At 39.7% G+C, this 19,230-nt stretch overlaps 1 protein-coding gene across 8 annotated transcripts in view; it reads right to left on the reverse strand.

Annotated features, from left to right (window-relative positions):
• LOC127433788 (HMG box transcription factor BBX-like) overlaps positions 1-19,230 on the reverse strand; it is a 54,637-nt gene that overhangs the window by 32,619 nt on the left and 2,788 nt on the right. The window lies entirely within an intron of this gene.

Raw genomic sequence — 19,230 nt, forward strand, 5'->3', positions numbered from 1 at the left:
AGAGAGAGAGAAAACCACAGACAGTAAATATAATTTGACAGGCGACATAAGAATATATATATAAAAAAGGCCAGACAGCAATAATGTACTTTTGATGGGGTCATAAATGAAGCAGGGAGGATCTTTAAGCATCAATAGCTGGAGCGAGCTGACATAAGACAATAAGAGTGCAGTGTGAAAACAAGCATGCTTTCGAGTGCAGTGCAGTGTTCAGTGAGGGGAGGTGGACACAGGGTTCCCTGTCGATCTCAGCACTGTTCTTCTGTGGCCGCAACTCCAGTGCAGCTCTTCTGTACAAGTGACCTTCACACACACACACTCTTTCCTCTCCAATAGGACCAGAGCACATATCTCACATACACACATCACTGACTGTATACACACACACAAACAGTTATAAACCTTTCTTTCTTCTGTGAAACACAAAAGGAGATTTTAGGTAGAATGTTAGGGAGAGACAGCTACAGTGCGACACACTGCTTGCGTATGACTGTTTTCTAATAATTGTACTACAATTACCATGGGCTAAATTGTAAACTACACATCCTCATACAAACAAAGGAAGGTTCCTGATCCCTGGTCCAGTGGTGCTCGGAAAATACAACTAAAGGAATTTGGGAGTATAGTATATCTAGACATTCCATTACCAGCAGACATCGTCTGTACGGCTTTCATGAGCTAGTGTCTGCTGCCCTCTTGCTGTTAATTCAAATAGTATTATAAACACATGCTTAGGCCACTAGTCAAAATCTTGTATTTTCAGTCAAACTGTCATTAATGAAGAGAATGCAGACCAGAGAAAGATCTGGCCAATAGTAAACTTAACAACACTTCAGCAACCTACAGTACTTTAGACATCAGATGTGTCATTGAGCATTTCTGAAAAGGATTTCTGAATCCATTCTGAAAGCTAGAGGCATTTATCTTAAAGTGTGATGGCACAAGCACACATTTTAAGCAAAACATTTCCCAAAAAATTGATTGTTAAAAGTTGATTTTAAATTTTAAAACCAATAAAGATATTATTGGTTGTCAAACTTAGTGGAACATGTCTATAATTAATGTGATTAACTACACATATGGTTACTCTGCTAGGACACCTGTGTGAACTTGACTGGAACTAACTTCATAAATACACTAAAAATGACTTTGGTACCTGTAACAAAGTTCTTACTTTTCATGGCAAGGAGGAAGCGGGAGACAGCGAGATCCAACACAAAATGGGCTTTATTTCCCACACTTTTCACAGTCTATAAATCACACTTTTCAGTGGACACACACAAATAAGGCTTTTCAGAACAACACAAACATTGCACTCTGGAACACTTTGCTCTGTGTAGCTCTCTCCCCCTCACTGGCATCTGGCTCGCTCTTAAAAGCCCGTCTCCACTCTCACTGCAATCACAAACAGCTGTTAGAGGCAATCATTGCCAGGTGATGATCCTTACCGTTCTCATCTCCTGATCTCGCTCTCCATTCACAAACCGGCGCTTAACCATGCCCCCACCACAACATAGCCCCATCGTCGGGGAGCCACCCCACACCCATTTCTGAAGAGAAAGTCCGCGACAGCCATCTGTGCCCCCGGTCTGTGGAACACCTCAAACTTAAAAGGCTGAAGAGCCAGATACCAACGGGTGATCCACGCGTTGGTATCCTTCATGTGATGGAGCCACTGGAGCAGGTGTGATCCAAACAGAGGGTGAAAGCCCATCCCAGGAGGTAATACCGAAGGATGAGGACCGCCCACTTGATGGCCAGACACTCCTTCTTAACGGTGCTGTACCTCGCCTCTCTCGCCGAGAGCTTACGGCTGATGTACAGCACCGGGCGCTCCTCCCCCTCGACCACCTGAGACACCACAGCTCCCAACCCCCTGTCTGACGCATCGGTCTATACAATAAAAGGGAGAGAAAAATCAGGAGCATGTAACAACGGTCCACCACAAAGCGCAGCTTTCACCTGCATAAAAGCCTGTTGGCATGGCTCCGACCACTGGACCGGGGCTCCCTTTTTAATTAGATTAGTCTGCGGGCTGGTGATGTCTGACTGATTAGGCACAAACCTCCCATAATAGCCAGCCAGCCCCAGGAACTGTCTCAGCTCCTTTTTGGTCTTGGGTCTCGGGCAGGCCGCAACCGCTGCGGTCTTTTCGATTTTGGGGCGCACCTGCCTGTGACCCAAGTGGAACCCCAGACACCATACCTCCACCCGTCCAATTGCACACTTCTTAGCGTTTGCAATGAGTCCCGCCCGTCGCAGCGACCTCAGGGCCGCCCTCAGATGCTGCATATGCCGCTGCCAATCATTACTGTATATAATGATGTCATCCAGATAGGCAGCGGCGTACATGGAGTGTGTCCTGAGGATTCGGTCCATAAGGCACTGGAACGTAGCCAGGCTCCAAACAAACCGAATAGAAGGGTCACGAATTGGTTCAAGCCAAACGGTGTGGAGAAGGCATTACTCACGGGACATTATCTGACAATAACCTTTCATTAAATCCAGTGTCGAATAAAAGCGAGCCGAGCCCAACCGATCGAGCAGTTCGTCAATACGACGCATTGGATACGTGTCAAATTCAGACACCGCATTGACTTTTCTATAATCCACATAGAACCGCCAGAGCCATCACTCTTCGAAACCAGCACAACCGGACTGGCCCAGTAACTGTGGGATTCTTCTATTACCCCCATATCGAGCATGGCCTTTAATTCTTCTCGAACCACTTTTTTTTTTGTTCTCGGGTAATCAGTAGGGACAACTGCGTACCACTACCCCTGGGGTTGTTTCGATATGGTGTTTTATGAGGTTCGCACGACAGGTAAGGGGTGAGACCACGTCCGAAAATTCTCTTTGCAACTGGGCCACATCCGTGATTTGCGACAGTGAGAGGTGGTCTCCGCAAGTAACTGGGGTGCCGTGATTGGCTTTTAAGTTCACCTCCGGCCAGAGCTCCTCCCTCTCCGCAACCACCGTCGCCAAAGCTATGGGGACCACTACCCTCCACGGTTTTAAAAGGCTGAGGTGGTAAATTTGCCATGCTCCGCCCCATACGTTCGTTTAACCTCATAATCAACTTCCCCGACTCGCAAAGTGACCTCAAAATGGCCCTTGCCATTTTGCGAGTAATTTAGAGCTTGATGGGGGTAGTAATACAAGGACTTTATCTCCCTGTGTAAATTCCCATAACCAAGCTCCCCTGTTATACAGTTGGGTCTGACAATCGAGTCTGTAGCAAATTCTACTGTGATAGTTGCCCCAATGGGTGGAGTTTTGCTCTCAGGTCAAGAACATACTGAATTTAGTTTTTGCTGTTTGAAGGTCCCGCCTCCCAATTTTCCCTCATGACATCTAAGACAACACGAGGCTTACGCCCATCCGATAATTCAAATGGGGAGAACCCTGTGGAGGCTTACGGGACCACTTGAACTCTGAATAACAGGGATTCAAGCCACTTATGCCAATTCCAAGCATCTTCATGCACGAACTTAAGAATCATGTTTTTCAGGGTTTTATTAAACTTTTTGACCAAGCCGTCTGTTCGCGGGTGGTAGATGCTTGTCCGAATCGATTTAATGCCCAATAATTCATACAGCTTGTGTAGTGTACATGACATAAAAGTAGTGCCTTGATCAGTGAGGATTTCTTTCGGAATCCCCACTCTGGAGATTATTCTGAAGTGTGCCTCTGCAACACTACATGCTGAGATGCTCTAATGGCTCGACGAGGTCCATACCAATTCTTTCGAAGGGGACCTTGATCAAAGGAAGTGGGCACAAAGGTGCTCTTGGGGTGGCCGACAGATTCACCATCTGACACTCACCATCAAACATCCCCACGAATGCTCGTGGAGCTGACGAAGACGGCCCTGGCTCCGCCTCCCCAGCAAGCGCATTACAAACCCCACACCGAGATGCTCTGTTACAGGACCCATCTGCACAAATTTCCCTTAATAGAGTGGAAAATGCTGACCAATTCGTAACCAAAATTAGCGGATGGGTGAGGCACAAACTAACCACAGCCTCGACTCTATGTTTTTGTCCCCAAAACTGAATCGTCACAGTCACTACAGGATTATCGTGGATATCCCCATGCACACACCTTACCTTCACCTTCTGATTAACACCCAAAGCCTCATCTTGAACCAGACATTGATGTATGGATGTTTGGCTGCAACCCGAATCCACCAAGGCCTGGTATGTACCCCCCTTACTACTCACAGGTATGCGGTATGTCCCAGCTCGATCGGGGGCAGCTTGCGGCGCGTCGGGGACCCGAACCAATGTGCCCACCTCCATCAGCGGACACTGGTCCCGGAAATGCCCGCGCTCCCCGAAGCCCCAACAGACCGGCCCGGGCTCCACGACAGCGGGTTCACCACCCTGGGAGTGAGAGCAGAGAGGGGCAGGGAAAACAGGTGGATAGTGCAATCCCCAGAGCCGTTATGGGAGGAGGAACAGGATGGAAAATCAGGGGGAGGAGGGGAGACAAGGGAACGAGAGAGAGAAGGATCTCGGGGCTCTGCGGCTCCCGAATATGCTGCCATGTGGTCCTCTGCCAGCTGGATGTCCGTTTGGAGCGATCCTGGACAGTGACACTGGACCCACTCCACTGTCCCTTTTGGAAGTCGAGTGATTAACTGCTCCAGTACCACCAGATCAATGACAGCTCCGACGTTGTGTTGCTCAGCCAGCAACCACCTCCGGCATCCTGGAGCTGTTGGGCAAAGGTGAACGGGCGGCCGTGCTCGCCAATGGTCATAGAGCAGAAGTGTTGGCACTGCTGCTCAGTGTCTGGCCAACCTGTTGCAGGATGGCTTTTCTCAAGTCGGCGTACACCAGGAGGTTCTCCGCTGGTAACTGCTGCGCCACGAGTTGGGCTTCCCCAGACAGCAGTGGAATCAATCGGACCACCCACTGGGTGCTCGGCCATCTGCATGCCCCTGCCGTCCGCTCAAAGAGCTCCAAGAAGGCCTCCAGATCGCCGAGGGGGCCCATCTTGATGAGCGGAACCTGGGGCGGGCAGTCGGGTCCGAGGCCACAGCGGTAGCACCCTCCTGGTGCAGCAAGCTCTGGAATATCTGCCGGTCCTCTGGTTTGGAGGAGCACAGTGAATCGCTGTTCCTGCTCAGTGTGCAGCTCGAGGATACAGCTCATTATTATGCAAATTTCTGATTGGTAAAATGCTTCAGCACTGGCTATCACTTGTTTGTTTGACAGTACAAAGAAAGAACATTGAGATTTTGTTGCCAAAGTATAAAAAAATATTGCAACATAAAAGTCAAATAATTTTTATTTGTATAGTTTATTATTTGTGCTTTTCCCAATACATACTGTTCCAAATGTAATGCCTGTAACGTCTCAAAAACCTGAATAACCAACACTCCTGGAAACATAATAAACAATTTTATTTAAAAAAAAAAACAAAAAACAAAACAAAAAAAAAAATCAGACATTCTACAGCTTGGTATTACTTAAAATTTCACAACTTTGTCCACATATGTGAACAGTGGGACTTCAATTTTGTTTAAACTATTTGCTCTACGATTTATTTATTTATTTTGCATGTTTATTAGGTACTACCAGTTATAATTCAAAAAGGTCAATGGAAAATGCATACAGCAGTCACGCTCTGGTCTCAGGAGGTTAATGTGGCCAGTTTTGACATTGCTTGGTAACCGCAAACAACCTACAATTACGATAATGAACTGAATTACTTGGCGGAAGAATTGTTTATTCTGTTAATTATTAACAATAAATGTATCATTTGATTAGGGCAGCAAATTAATCGAATAAGAAATCGAGACTACAATTACATCTGCCACAATTAACTAATCGTGAAAAGTGACAATTGCAGCATTCCATTTATATCTCCTGTCGTGCAAAAAAACTATTTACAATGTGTTACTGCAGCAGTGGAGCATTAACTAATCACAGACATGTCAAAATTTTTTGTCAATATTTGAAAAAACTTTTTTATACTTCTATGAGGGCCAGTGTGAAATGAATGTCTTAAATAACTGATGTACAAAACAGCAATAAAGTAGGCTAATTCAGAAACATTTAGCTTGTTTTTGGATGTGTAGCCAACATAAAGAATATGGAATGCAGATGCCCCAGACAAATTAAGTATTTAATGTAAATTCTATTCATCGAAATTAATTGTAATTACAACATCAAGGGAAATAATCAACAATTATAATTTCTGTCATAATCGTGCAGCCTTACTTTTTATTGAGCATTGGTGTACTGTATTATTATAGTGTTGCTGCTCCCGTTTTATTATAGTAATAAGCCACTCATGTCTGTGGGTTACAGTGATTTTACCATGTGTAAGAGGCATTCATTGGCATGACGTAAAGCGGAGCCTCTAATGGCTTACTGCTTTATTTATTTTTATTTAAATACATTTTTACAGCCACTGTATATTTCTGAATCATTTTAGACAGCATCCATATGACACGAAAAATGAACGAAACATAAAATATGACATACCATTAAGGAGGTTATTATCTTTCAAACGAGCCCACATACAAGGTAATCGGATGCATAAATCATTAGATAATTCACACGAAGCACACTGTTACGTATGGCCACCAGGATACGGCACCATGTAAATGACACAGACTCCTTGAGACAAAAGGCACTCATTCTGTGAAATCTCATTACTAAAATCACATCTCCTTACTATGCATACCTTTAGTCATTGTTGTGTTTGCATGTGTAATTAGTTCTTATGTACAATGTTTTATGTGTTTGGAGAGGCTTTTGGACACATGAAGACATTTTTGGACAGTATGATAAATTATTTTTGTAATGCTATAACTTTTGATTGCTTTGTCATATCAACACAAAAATGTTCTCAGATACAGCTGACATGACTGGGAGCAAAATAAAAGCAGTTTTTTGGACCCACCTTATTTACACCCAGAGATATATAAAGTCACATAAGAAAAATGGGAAAATTTTATCAACTGTTTTTTCCAGCAGTTTCTTAAGCTGAGAGTCTCAGAATGTATCATTAAAAAATGTGAAAAGTTTTCTTTACAATGATACCAAACACCTGACCCTCCTTGTTTTTTTGTTTTTGTTTTTCTTATCGAGTTATAATCCTTTAATTTTGGGTATCCCATTGAAACTTAAAGGGTTAATCTTGTTAAGCAGGCGCAATCAGTGCTTAAACAGTGCTGCGTCTTGAGTATTGAGTCAATGTCAAAACTTTCCGCACAAACACGCCTCCTTTATATGTAAAATAGGCTCATTATAGATTGCGCTTCATTCACACAATTCTGTGCTATTTGAAGGGGAATAAACATCTCGCTTTTACCACCCAAGGAAAGCAGGCAAAATAAAGATTTTGAAATTCATCAAATAATTAAAGCTACAAGCAGCGATGAACGGGCCCTCGCACCCTGGTGCACGTTGGAGCTGCTGTGCCAGGGGAATGTCACTCCAATTTTTTTAGCATTTTTTAGCACTTAAATGTTGTTAAGAGTGTATCACATTGTAAAACATGTCATTTCCTGTTGCCAGTAGGTGGCGCTATGACTATAACTGAATATTGGCATATAGAAGTGTTCAGGCCGGGACTCTTATAAAACATGTAAAGTCTGGAGCAGATTGGACATTTTATGTTTGAGTTACAACAACTTCCTGTTTCATGGCGAAACATCGAAATTTGTCAGGACGCTACGGAGACGCCGTTCAAAGAAAACTCAAAAGCTTCGCAATTTAGCATCGCCAAGGCCTTTAGATTAGACTGACCGAATATGTTGTTGATCTGATTTAATCTCTAGGAGGAGTTCGTTAAAGTACGAGGCCAGGAAATGGCAAAAACTGAGCAAAAATTGAAGAGAAAAATCACAATGGCTTCATGTTGGGTTTAGGATATGGTTCTAAAATACTTTTTTGTACGTGTTGACATGTTACATACGCCTACTGATTTTCTTACGTGTAGGTGAAACATGGCGTGACGGCTGCTTTGTTGAAATTTTGTAAGTGGTGCTATCGAGCCATTTTGCCAAAACCAGTATCAGATGTAAATTTTCCCCACTTTTGAGATGTGTGCAAAGTTTCATGAGTTTTCGAGCATGTTTAGGCCTCAAAAATGTGACACGTTTCATATCAAACTTTGTCAGGCCGCCACGGACACACCCTTCAACGAAATCTCAAAAGCTTTGCAATTTAACATCACCAAAGCCTTTAGATTAAGACTGACTAAATATAATGTTGATCTGATTAAATCTCTGGGAGGAGTTTGTTAAAGTACAAGACCTGGAATTGGCTGTTGCCAGTAGGTGGCGCTATGACTATAACTGAATATTGGCAAGTAGATGTATTCAGGCTGGGACTATTATCAAACATGTGAAGTTTGGGGCAGATTGGACATTGTATGTATGAGTTACAACAACTTCCTATTTCATGCCGAAACATCGAATTTTGTCAGACCGTCACGGCCACACCGTGCATTAAAAACTCAAAAGCTTCGCAATTTAGCATCGTCAAGGCCTTTAGATTAGAATAACCAAATATGAAGTAGATCTAATGAAATCTCTAGGAGGAGTGCGTTAAAGTACAAGGCCTGGAAATGGCAAAAACTGAGCAAAAATTGAAGAGAAAAATCAAAATGGCTGACTTCCTGTTGAGTTTAGGGCATGGGTCAAAGAGACTTTTTTTGTAGGTACTGGTATGTTACACATGTGTACCGATTTTTGTACGCATAGGTGAAACGTAGCATAAAGTGCACATCATTGAAAGTTTGTAGGTGGCGCTATCGAGCCATGTTGCCACACCTAATTCTGAAACCCGTATCAGATGTAAATGTTCGCCACTTCTGATGCGTGTGCAAAGTTTCATGAGTTTTTGAGTATGTTTAGGCCCTCAGATTCATTTGGGAAAAAAAACAACACAACACCTAGATGGAGAATGTATATATATCCAGATACATGGTGTAATCAGGCACAATTCTGGCATGTTAAAGAGATGCAGGTGTCTGGATCACAGTAGTGGAGTGATGCTGTATAGCAGGCCTATTCAACAGGCCAAATCCGGCCCATTTAAACTTTTCAGTGGCCCGTGTGAGGTTGTCAGTTGTCCAGGGGGCTGTTCATATCGAACGCGTTTTGCATCGGTTCACACGGTTTTTCAATTTCAAAACTTGCACTAAACAGACGTTGCACCCTGTCTTGATGTTTTTACAGTGTCTCATGCATGTGTGCCGCATTTTTAGATGGTTTTAGAGGTTGTGCTACAAATAATCATTATCCATCATTTTAACGGAAGGGGAAGATTAAAGACATAAAATCATGGACGACTGACAAGCGTGAGTTCAGAGCAACTGAAAAGTTCTATTCATTAATTTGGTCAATAAATTTGAAAAGTCAAATGTTTTTAGTATCAGTCTGATTTACTCTTCCTTTAATTTTGAGAGCATTTCTTATTTTTTGTCTAAAGTTACCTGTATTTTTAAACAAATTAATTAATTAAAGCTATAAAACACAGATGTTTTATTTATAAAGTAAACAAATATTATAGGCCTGCTATAACACAATATCTGTAGATAAAAGCTTTTCGATAAAAAAATGCCCGCATGCCCCTAAGATTTTTTCCATCTAGCCCATTTATTGATGAAGTTGAATAGCCCTGCTGTACAGTCTTGACAAAGTGTGCCAGATCTGCTGCATCATCCACTATACAGCGCTCAGCATAGTTTTGTGGGTGCGTTTTTGCCGTTGCCTGATCTGCATAATTTTTTGTTTTTTTTCTGATTAACAATTTTTTATTGATTCACATATTAAACAGAAAAACAAAACATATATACACAGAATCAACAATTAACCCCCACTATTACCCCTCCCAATCCCCAGCCTGGCTCTCAACAACATCCCAGTGGTCATACATGATTCTAGACACACAAAAAATAAAATTAAAATAAAAATTAGTTTTTTTTGTCTGTCTGGCGATCATGACACTGGTTAGGACCCAACTCTTTATGTGTCTATACTCTACAGTGGTAAAAGATGCTGGCTACCACCCCTGGAGTTCGCTAGTTTGCTAGTTCGAATCCCAGGGCGAGCTGAGTGACTCCAGCCAGGTCTCCTAAACAACCAAATTGGCCCGGTTGTTAGGGAGGGTAGGGTCACATGGGGTAACCTCCTCATGGTCACTATAATGTGGTTCGTTCCTGATGGGGCGCGTGGTGAGTTGAGCGTGGATGCCGCGGTGGATGGCGTGAAGCCTCCACACGCGCTATGTCTCCGTGGCAACGCATTCAACAAGCCACGTGATAAGATGCGCGGGTTGGCGGTCTCAGATGCGGAGGCAGCTGGGATTCGTCCTCCGCCACCCGCATTGAGGCGAATCACTATGCGACCACAAGGACTTAAAAGCACATTGGTAATTGGGCATTCCAAATTGGGTGAAGAAGGGGAAAAATCCCCCCAAAAAATTAAAAAATAAAAATACATAATTGTGGGTTCAGCCATATGCTCGAAGCAACATTTAAATAAATGTCCGAATTAAACACTCTGGACACTTTTGTCCATACCGAGTGCAAATGCGAGATAACAGGGTGTAACAACTTCTCCAATTAGTTTGATAGACAGGTTTTGTAATGGCAAAATAGGTTCAAGAACTTCCTGTTCAATACAAACCAGGGAGGGGCTCTCTCAGGTGGAAGCAACCAATGAGCCCGAATGCATAATAATAAAATAAAACCTTGGGTAGGCCTAGCCCACCTTTGTCAATCAGCTTATGCAGTTTACTGCAATGTAATCTGGGACGTTTCCCATTCCAAATGAAGGACTTCGCTATGCTATCAAATTGCTTGAAATAAGAGAGGGGGACATCTACAGGGAGAGACTGTAGCAAGTAGTTACATTTTGGAATACAGTTCATTTTAATAACATTAACCTTCCCAATCATCGATAAATGTAATGAAGCCCACCTGCCCACATCGCTTGAAAACCTTTTTATTAAAGGGTCAAAATTAACTCTAACTCACAAACCTGCAGGGAATAAAATACCCAAATGCTTAATGCCCTATTTGGGCCAATGGAAGGCACCCAGCTGAAAAGCCGTTATCGGGCAGTATGCTGACAGAGCCAAAGCTTCGAATTTAGACCAGTTAACTCGAGAACTATCCCGAGAACTTAGAAAAATAATTAATAATTCTGTGGAGGCAAGGCATTGATTTAGTAGGGTCAGAGACAAATAATAAAATATCATCTGTGTAAAGCAAAAGCTTATGCGCCACACCTCCCGCAATCACCCCTGGAAAATCATCCTCCTTTCTTATCATGGCTGCTAATTGTTCCAGGGCAAGACAGAACAATAATGGGGAAAGAGGGCAACGCTGCCGGGTGCCCCTATCCAGAGTAAAATAATCTGAAATTAATCCATTTGTTTGTACCACCGCTACTTAATCCATCCAATAAACGTATTCCCAAACCCGTATATTTCCAAAATCTTAAAAAGATAATCCCATTCTACCATATCAAACGCCTTTTTGCCGTCAAGTGAGATAGCAGCGACCGGAGTCTGATCATTCGCCACTGACCACATGATACTGATGAAACGCTTAATGTTATCAGAAGAGCTACGACCCCGAATAAACCCCACTTGATCTATATGTATAAGAGATGACATAACTTTACTTAATCGGTTAGGCAAAATTTTTGACAATATTGTAACGTCTAGCTGGATCAGGGAAATTGGACCGTAACTCTTGCACTCGCTTGGATCTTTGTCCTTTTTAAGAATCAGACTGATCTGGGCTTGCGTCATGGTTGGCGGAAGCTTTCCATTCTTTAATGTTTCCATATAAACTGCATAATTTCTTTAGTGCACAGGGCGATAAACCAGAGCAGACAGCTTGTGCAAGTAAACAGTGTCTTAATTCTTCTTAGTGAATACCTCCTACCCCTTGTAAGTCTTGTAACTAAACTTCAGAAAGTGTGTATTTTCATTTTTATAGTACAATTCCTTGCCCTTGCTGTTAACGTGTTTGTTTTTACAAACTGAGAGATGAGCAAGGATGTGCACGGATAGTCGACATTCGGTTAACCGTTCGACATGCCACTATTCAAATACCAAAATCGCAATTCGGTTATTCTACATGTGCAATAGAAGTCTTCAACCTGTCCTGAACTCAACAAGTTCCACTTTTTTTCTTTCAGTGTCTCGCATTTTTAGACTCCAAGTGAAGTTAAAAAGAAATTACATTTTTATAAATGCATCTCGATACACCTGCACTGTGTTTCATTCATTGTGCTGCATTCTGAAAAGTTGAGGTTGCAAACAGGACTTAATGTGACACCATCAAACATGATTCCAGCTTGTGTTTCACCAAGCAACGTTTTAGTGCTTCATAAACGATAAGACAGTGTTTTTCCCTTTTGCTCTGGTGTACATATTTACGTACAATAATTAGACAATGGCATTTGATTTTAAACCATTTAAAAATCAAAGCAAACTGAAGAGGCTTCGCTGCCTCACAGAAATGTAAATCTGCCCGGGCAGAGCGCATACAGGCAGTGACAGTTTGGTTATTTTTGTTGATTATAATGCGAGATTTTGTGATCTATGTATTGAGATTAGAGCTGTCAAAATTAACGAGTTAACGCATGTGATCAAGTAAAAAAGTTAAACGCATTAATTTTTCTTAATCGCGATGAAAGCATTTACTGTTAATACAACATAAACCAGCATTAACACTGGTGTGAAGGGCGGAACCTTTGTAATGTGACCACCCGGAGTCATTAAACTGACGAACACACCACAGCGCCACAGCCCTTCTACCAAGGCGAGCCTACAAGCTTAGCATAGAATAGCATAATGCTGCAATCCCATAGACATTCTAGTTGACTGTTACGCTCTCTCCTGTGATAGAGCCGCAGAGGTTGTCATCTCAATAAATAAAATAATCTCTGACAGCGCTTCCCTGTCAGTGATAAAATGCTGGAGAAAGGAGTTCTTAACACTATTTGATGTACAAAACAAGCCCAGATGAGACTTGTGATAGAAATCAAGTATTTTTCAGCCTATATAAGGCACGTTTTAATTATCACAGAAGCACACCAAATCTTAACTATCACCAAAATGCAGAATGAGACGTTTTTGTTTGCAAGCGCTTTTCATGGTGAGTTCAAAGCGGCACTCGACACTGGCGTTGCTGCTCTGACACGAATCATGGACGCAGCATCACGATTGCTGTAGGAAAGCAGATAGCCACAGTCTGCTGGCAGATTAAAATGGTTGCGGATGACAGTTTGAGGGATTTAATGCCCATTGCAATGAACATGCAACCTATGTGGGGACAAGTTCTTTCAATTAGTCAAACTCCCACATAGACTTTGGGAAACATTTGATGTGACTTGAATTGGTGATATTTTAGTGCATTCTCTTTATATTGTGGAAGGCTTGGCTTGGGAAATGTTAATAAAGTATTATATTGCTACATATTGTTTTGTTTCCTTTCCTAAGATGGAAATAAATGAATTTTGACAGTAAAAGAAGTATATACATAGTGTCAAATTTCTGTGATTAATCGCAATGAACTACAAAAAAAAAAAAAAAGAAAAAAAAAAAAAAAGAAATTCGATTATCGCAATTAAAAATTGTAATCGACTGATAGCACTAATTGAGATCTATGTATTGTGCTATTTAGGCTCATAGCTCACTGTGCACTTTATTTACAGCTATGTTAAGTAGTGTTTGAGGAAATTCCATTGCAATAAACATTCTTTACTCTCAATGAAAAACCAATTAACTGTTTGCGAAACCTCGCTGTTTACTAACTGAATGTTAACAATGGTAACCACGCAAATCCCTAGAGATGAGTCGAAATTATTTTCTGGAGGAAACTGACATGTCTCAGAGGTTGTCAATAGAGCTTAAGTTCTATTTAACTTGGATCATTCCTTGAACATACGGTTAGATAGACTAAACTTATTAAACAAAGAGACTGAATCTGCTTAAATACACAAAAATGAACCCATTTACAAGCTCTTAAAAAGTATTCTCACTGACAGCTGAACAAGTATTACAAATTACCTATTTCAATACTGTCACCGGAAATGAACAGTAACAGTGGCTGATTTGATTTCAGTCACAATTTGGTGAAAATTATTAAATCTCAATATGAGCATTTCATATTTTTCTAACATTAAGATTTGAGGCATTAGAAAAAGTTTCTTTTTACACTTTATATATTTCATGAAGTTTGCAATGCATAGTTTGCTAGAATTTTCCTTTCCTCTATTATGCACTCTCAAGCATTTCTACTGAGGACAACTTCCAAAAACAAATTATTTCTACATTTTCCTAATTTAAATTAAAGTTAGAAACAAACACAGACAGGGCTACAGGATTTGCAACAGGTTTGCTGTTCGTTAAAAATGTTACACTCCAAAGAAACCCATATATTTAAAGCTACTCTATTCTATTCTGTATGATATCAATTACCATCCAAGATTAAAAGAATGGGAATATGTATTTGGATGTTGCCTACTGGTGCATGAGATTAATCATAACCTTAATATTCATAAAGTCCAATCTGCTGTATTTGATTAGCAAACAAATAGCTAACAAGATAGATAATGACAAAGATAGGGTATATAAGAAACTGTGAATAAATCTATAAAAGAGAGAAAAGGAGTTGGACAACACCATACACTTTATTTATGTCTTCACTGTTATTTATATGTCTCTTAATTTGACAGTTTCCCATTAGTTGTGCCACTAGAAGTACAATTGGACTTTGATAAAGAAACGTGACCCTAAAAAAAAGATACCCACATGATTAAATAAAAGGGCCTATTTGATACTCCTAATGTAACTGCGAGCTATAAACAGGCTAGTGGGACTTTTAAACTGAAGAGGTGTGGCATTTTAAAAGCAGCGTAAAGTTTAGCTTTCACAGGCTGATCTGTCAGAATGTAACCAGAATGTCATTCACTCTTCGCTAAGCTCCGCCCCACTTGGTTACTGTTGCTCGCTCTGACAAGCTTTGCAGAACTTCCCAAGGTAGTGAATTGGAGATTACCATGAACTGTGCATTTTTCAGCAAAATACTACATAAATGGAAATTATATTTTTTTTTTACATGGGCTGGAATGGAGAGTGGCATTGTGAAGAATGTTTATCTGATGTTTTTTGTCAAAAAGAACATTTTTAATTACACAGTAATTTGATTGAAAACTGTGAAGACTGTGATTCAGAATTAAGGCAAACGATTATCACAGTCACTTGAAAAGAGAAAAACTTAATTGGAAGGCGATTACACACAGATAACATTAGTGTAAGTGAACAGAACTGCTCATAACATCTTATAACACACTCACTATGATGCAGTGGAACTCTTTATTTACTATCACCTTTACCAAAACCTGAATCAATTCATGAATAAATGAACATTACGTTATTAACTTTAATTTACCTTGGATCAAATGTAGGTGTCCTTGCTTATGTTATACATGTTCAGTTGGGAATGAACATGTATAACAGACACAGAGATTTATTTAAAGATTTAAAAAAAGAAAGTAGGAGGTAGGAACCTTGTGTCACTATTAGAGTGATCCAGCAACAAAGGTTTTTACATTTTTTGGATCATTACTATAAATTCATCATAAAACTACTCAAACACACATTACTCCCCTAGACTCTCACTGGAAAATAAGCAAGCGCTTGTCAGCAATATGGCAGGGCTTAGCGAAGGGTCAATTATGCAGACCTGAAATGTGGCTCTATGCATTTAAATCTTTTACAGAGGGGAAGATTTCTAGTGATTAACGACATCTGTCTGGTATACCTCACTTAAAGCTATACTATGGCTCCTGAAAACTTTGAATGAGTTGTATGAACAACTTTTATGGTATGGTGTTTTTTTGTGTTATAAAAGTATTCCCGTGCATCATATTCCAAGTCTTCTGAAATCATACAATAGTTTATGGTAAGAAACAACCCAAAACCCAGAACTTTTGTTGTTTTTAGTATTAAACAATGCAAGTTCTCGTGTGAACACGTGAGCCACTGGGAACAAGTTTCCTTTATAGCACTCATTAACGTGCAAAGTAAATCAAGTTTGTTGCAGAAAAATGACTTAAATTCCGGGTTGTTTCTCCCCAAAACCATATCCTATGTCTTCAGAAGACTTGGAATATGACATATAAGTTGCATGGATTACTTTTATGAAACTTTTGGGTCTTTTACTAAAGTTTAAAGTGAGGCACTATCCACTGCCATTGCATTAAAATGACGGCTATTCTCATTAAAACATCTCCTTTTGTGTTCCATGAAATAATGAATGTCATGAGGGTTTGGAACGAAATGAGGGTGAGTAAATTATTTTTTTTTAAAAAACATTTTCAGGCAAACTTTTCCTTTATATGCAATAATGCTGCTTTACTTAAATCATCGCTTACCTCTGTTACACAATAATTAGGTGTGTGTGTTTTACTAGCAAAAATAAAAAGATGAAATTTAGGGCTGCCCCCTGATAGTCGACCAAACGTTAGTCGATGAGAAGAGTATTGGTTGACCAAGTTTTGATTGGTCGGTTGATTGTAGAAAAAACTCCACAGGAAACCGACGAACACCGGTATTAGCGCTGGTTGGTCGCTAGGTGGTACTATGGCGTAATTTTCGTTAAGCATGGTTAGGGTTAAGCCTACACAATAAAGCAAGACACCTTGATTTCAAACTTTGAACTTTATATTTTATTTATTTTAACTAAAAATTCAAATGAAACTGGAAAAAAAAATAAGTGCAATTAAAATGTGTGTTGTTCAACTTTTTGAAAGATGGCTTTACAACATCTCTTTGGAAACTAACCTACTTCATCTGTGCATTCTCTACCGGTCGGGTTTTTCGTTTTCCGGGAAAATACATCATGTGTGTGAATACATTTGTTTTGTTCCATCCTTCACAGTATATATATATATATATATATATATATATAGCAATATCCAATTACATCGGCAATACCTGGGCTGAGGGATCGGAAATTGTATTTTATATTATTTAAAAAATAAAAAACTTAAATCAAATACATTTCTAAATTCAATTTGCACTCCAAACAAAACGAAAAAGCAAATAAAATAAAGAAGTGATCAAAAAAATAATATACACTACTGGTCAAAAGTTTTGAAACACTTGACTGAAATGTTTCTCATGATCTTAAAAATCTTTTGATCTGAAGGCGTATGATTAAATAATTGAAATTAGTTTTGTAGACAAAAATATAATTGTGCCACCATATTAATTTATTTAATTACAAAACTATTTAATTTAATTTATTTAATTTAAAAACAAAAAGTTTTTGAAATTGATGACTTGGACCAAATAATAAAGAAAACCAGCCAATAAGTGCCCAACATAGATGGGAACTCCTTCAATACTGTTTAAATAGTATCCCAGGGTGATACCTCAAGAAGTTGGTTGAGAAAATGTCAAGAGTACATGTCTGCAAATTCTAGGCAAAGGGTGACTACTTTGAAGATGCTAAAATATAACACAGTTTTTAATTATTTTGGATTTTGTTTAGTCACAACATAATTCCCATAGTTCCATTTCTATTATTCCATAGTTTTAATGACTTTACTATTATTATAAATGTGAAAAAAATTACAATAAAGAATGAGTAAGTGTTTCAAAACTTTTGACCTGTAGTGTGTATACAAGTAACCTTCCATTTACCGTCAGGCAAGTATCCGTCTAAACATGCAGGCGGAAAATTACTTGCACAAATGAAGACAAAAACAATTATAAATGTAAAAATAATAATTATTATGATGATAATAATCACTGAAATCTAAATCATGGTTCGAGGTGAACGTGTTTTAATCACAGATGTATAGGCTGCAGAGTTGCATTCACAATGAACTGCTCTGTGGAAATAAAGTAAACTGAACTCAAAGCAGCTCCTGAGCTGAGATGTCTGAGGTCATTTGCAGCACTCATAGATGATACTATTCTTGCAACAAAGAAAAACAAAAAAATCAAAAGACAGAAACAAAGAGTGAGAACCTTTAACATATGTGTGTGTTCCACGAGACTGCACGCCTCCGTAACAGCGCGTCATATATGCACATAGACTGCTTTTCTGTCATCTGTTCTTAATAATATTATAAAGTGTGTTTCTTCAAGCGCGTGTATGTGTGTCTACTGGCAAATTATTTGTAATATTAATTTGATAATAATAATAGCCTAATAATAATAATTTAATACATGGGAAAACGAGCCAAATATCATCTTGACATCATCAAAGGCATCAGCTATTGGCGATCACTCCGACCATCGTCGATCCCCGAGATCATCGTCTGTCGGCACAACCCTAATGTGCATTTCTCTCTATAAATTAACTAAATGTTCAGACAGTCTCCTTGCTGGTTTTTCCGACACATTCAGAATCATTACCGCTTTTGCCGGTGTCGCTGCAGCTCGCTTCGTGCATGTGCTTGTAAAATGTATATTTAAAAAGGCTCATTATTATGGCTTAGTATTTCTCTGTAATGTAGAACAGTGTTAGCAATGTTACTTATAACATTCTTTCTCAGCCCTGGAACTCAACCCATTTTCTGATGCCCCCCAATATATATAAGTAATTAAATTTATATCATTAACGTGCGACTAGTCGACTAATGGCTTAAATGAACGCCTACTAGTCGACTAGGAAAATCTTTGGTCGGGGGCAGCCCTAATGAAATTAATCTTTAATGATGCACTTTTGATGAATGCACTGAAAACCTACAGTAAACAGTTTGTTGTATCGTCTGAGAGAAAAGGCAATACAAACAACCACAGCTTATTTGTCTTCATATACAAATATCAAAATTGAACTTAAAGGGATAGTTAACCCTAAAATGAAAATTCTCTCATTAACTCACCCTCATGCCATCCAAGATGTGTATGACTTTCTTTCTTCTGCAGAACACAAACACAGATTTTTAGAAGAATATCTCAGCTCTGTTGGTCCATATAATGCAAATGAATGGTGACCAAAATTATGAAGCCCCAAAAAGCACATAAAGGCTGCACAAAAGTACTCCATAAGACTCAGACTCAAGTCTTCAGAAGCTATCTAATCTTTTTTGTTTGAGAACAGACCAAAATGTAACTCTTTTTTCATTGTACATCTTGCCATTGGAGTCTCTTGGCACAATCATGATTTCAAGCTTGCCTATAAGGTGATTGTCAAGATTTATAGTGATAAAGGACTTTTTGGTCTGTT

This window comes from Myxocyprinus asiaticus, chromosome 43 (assembly GCF_019703515.2).
Source record: "Myxocyprinus asiaticus isolate MX2 ecotype Aquarium Trade chromosome 43, UBuf_Myxa_2, whole genome shotgun sequence".
Classification (NCBI taxonomy): domain Eukaryota; kingdom Metazoa; phylum Chordata; class Actinopteri; order Cypriniformes; family Catostomidae; genus Myxocyprinus; species Myxocyprinus asiaticus.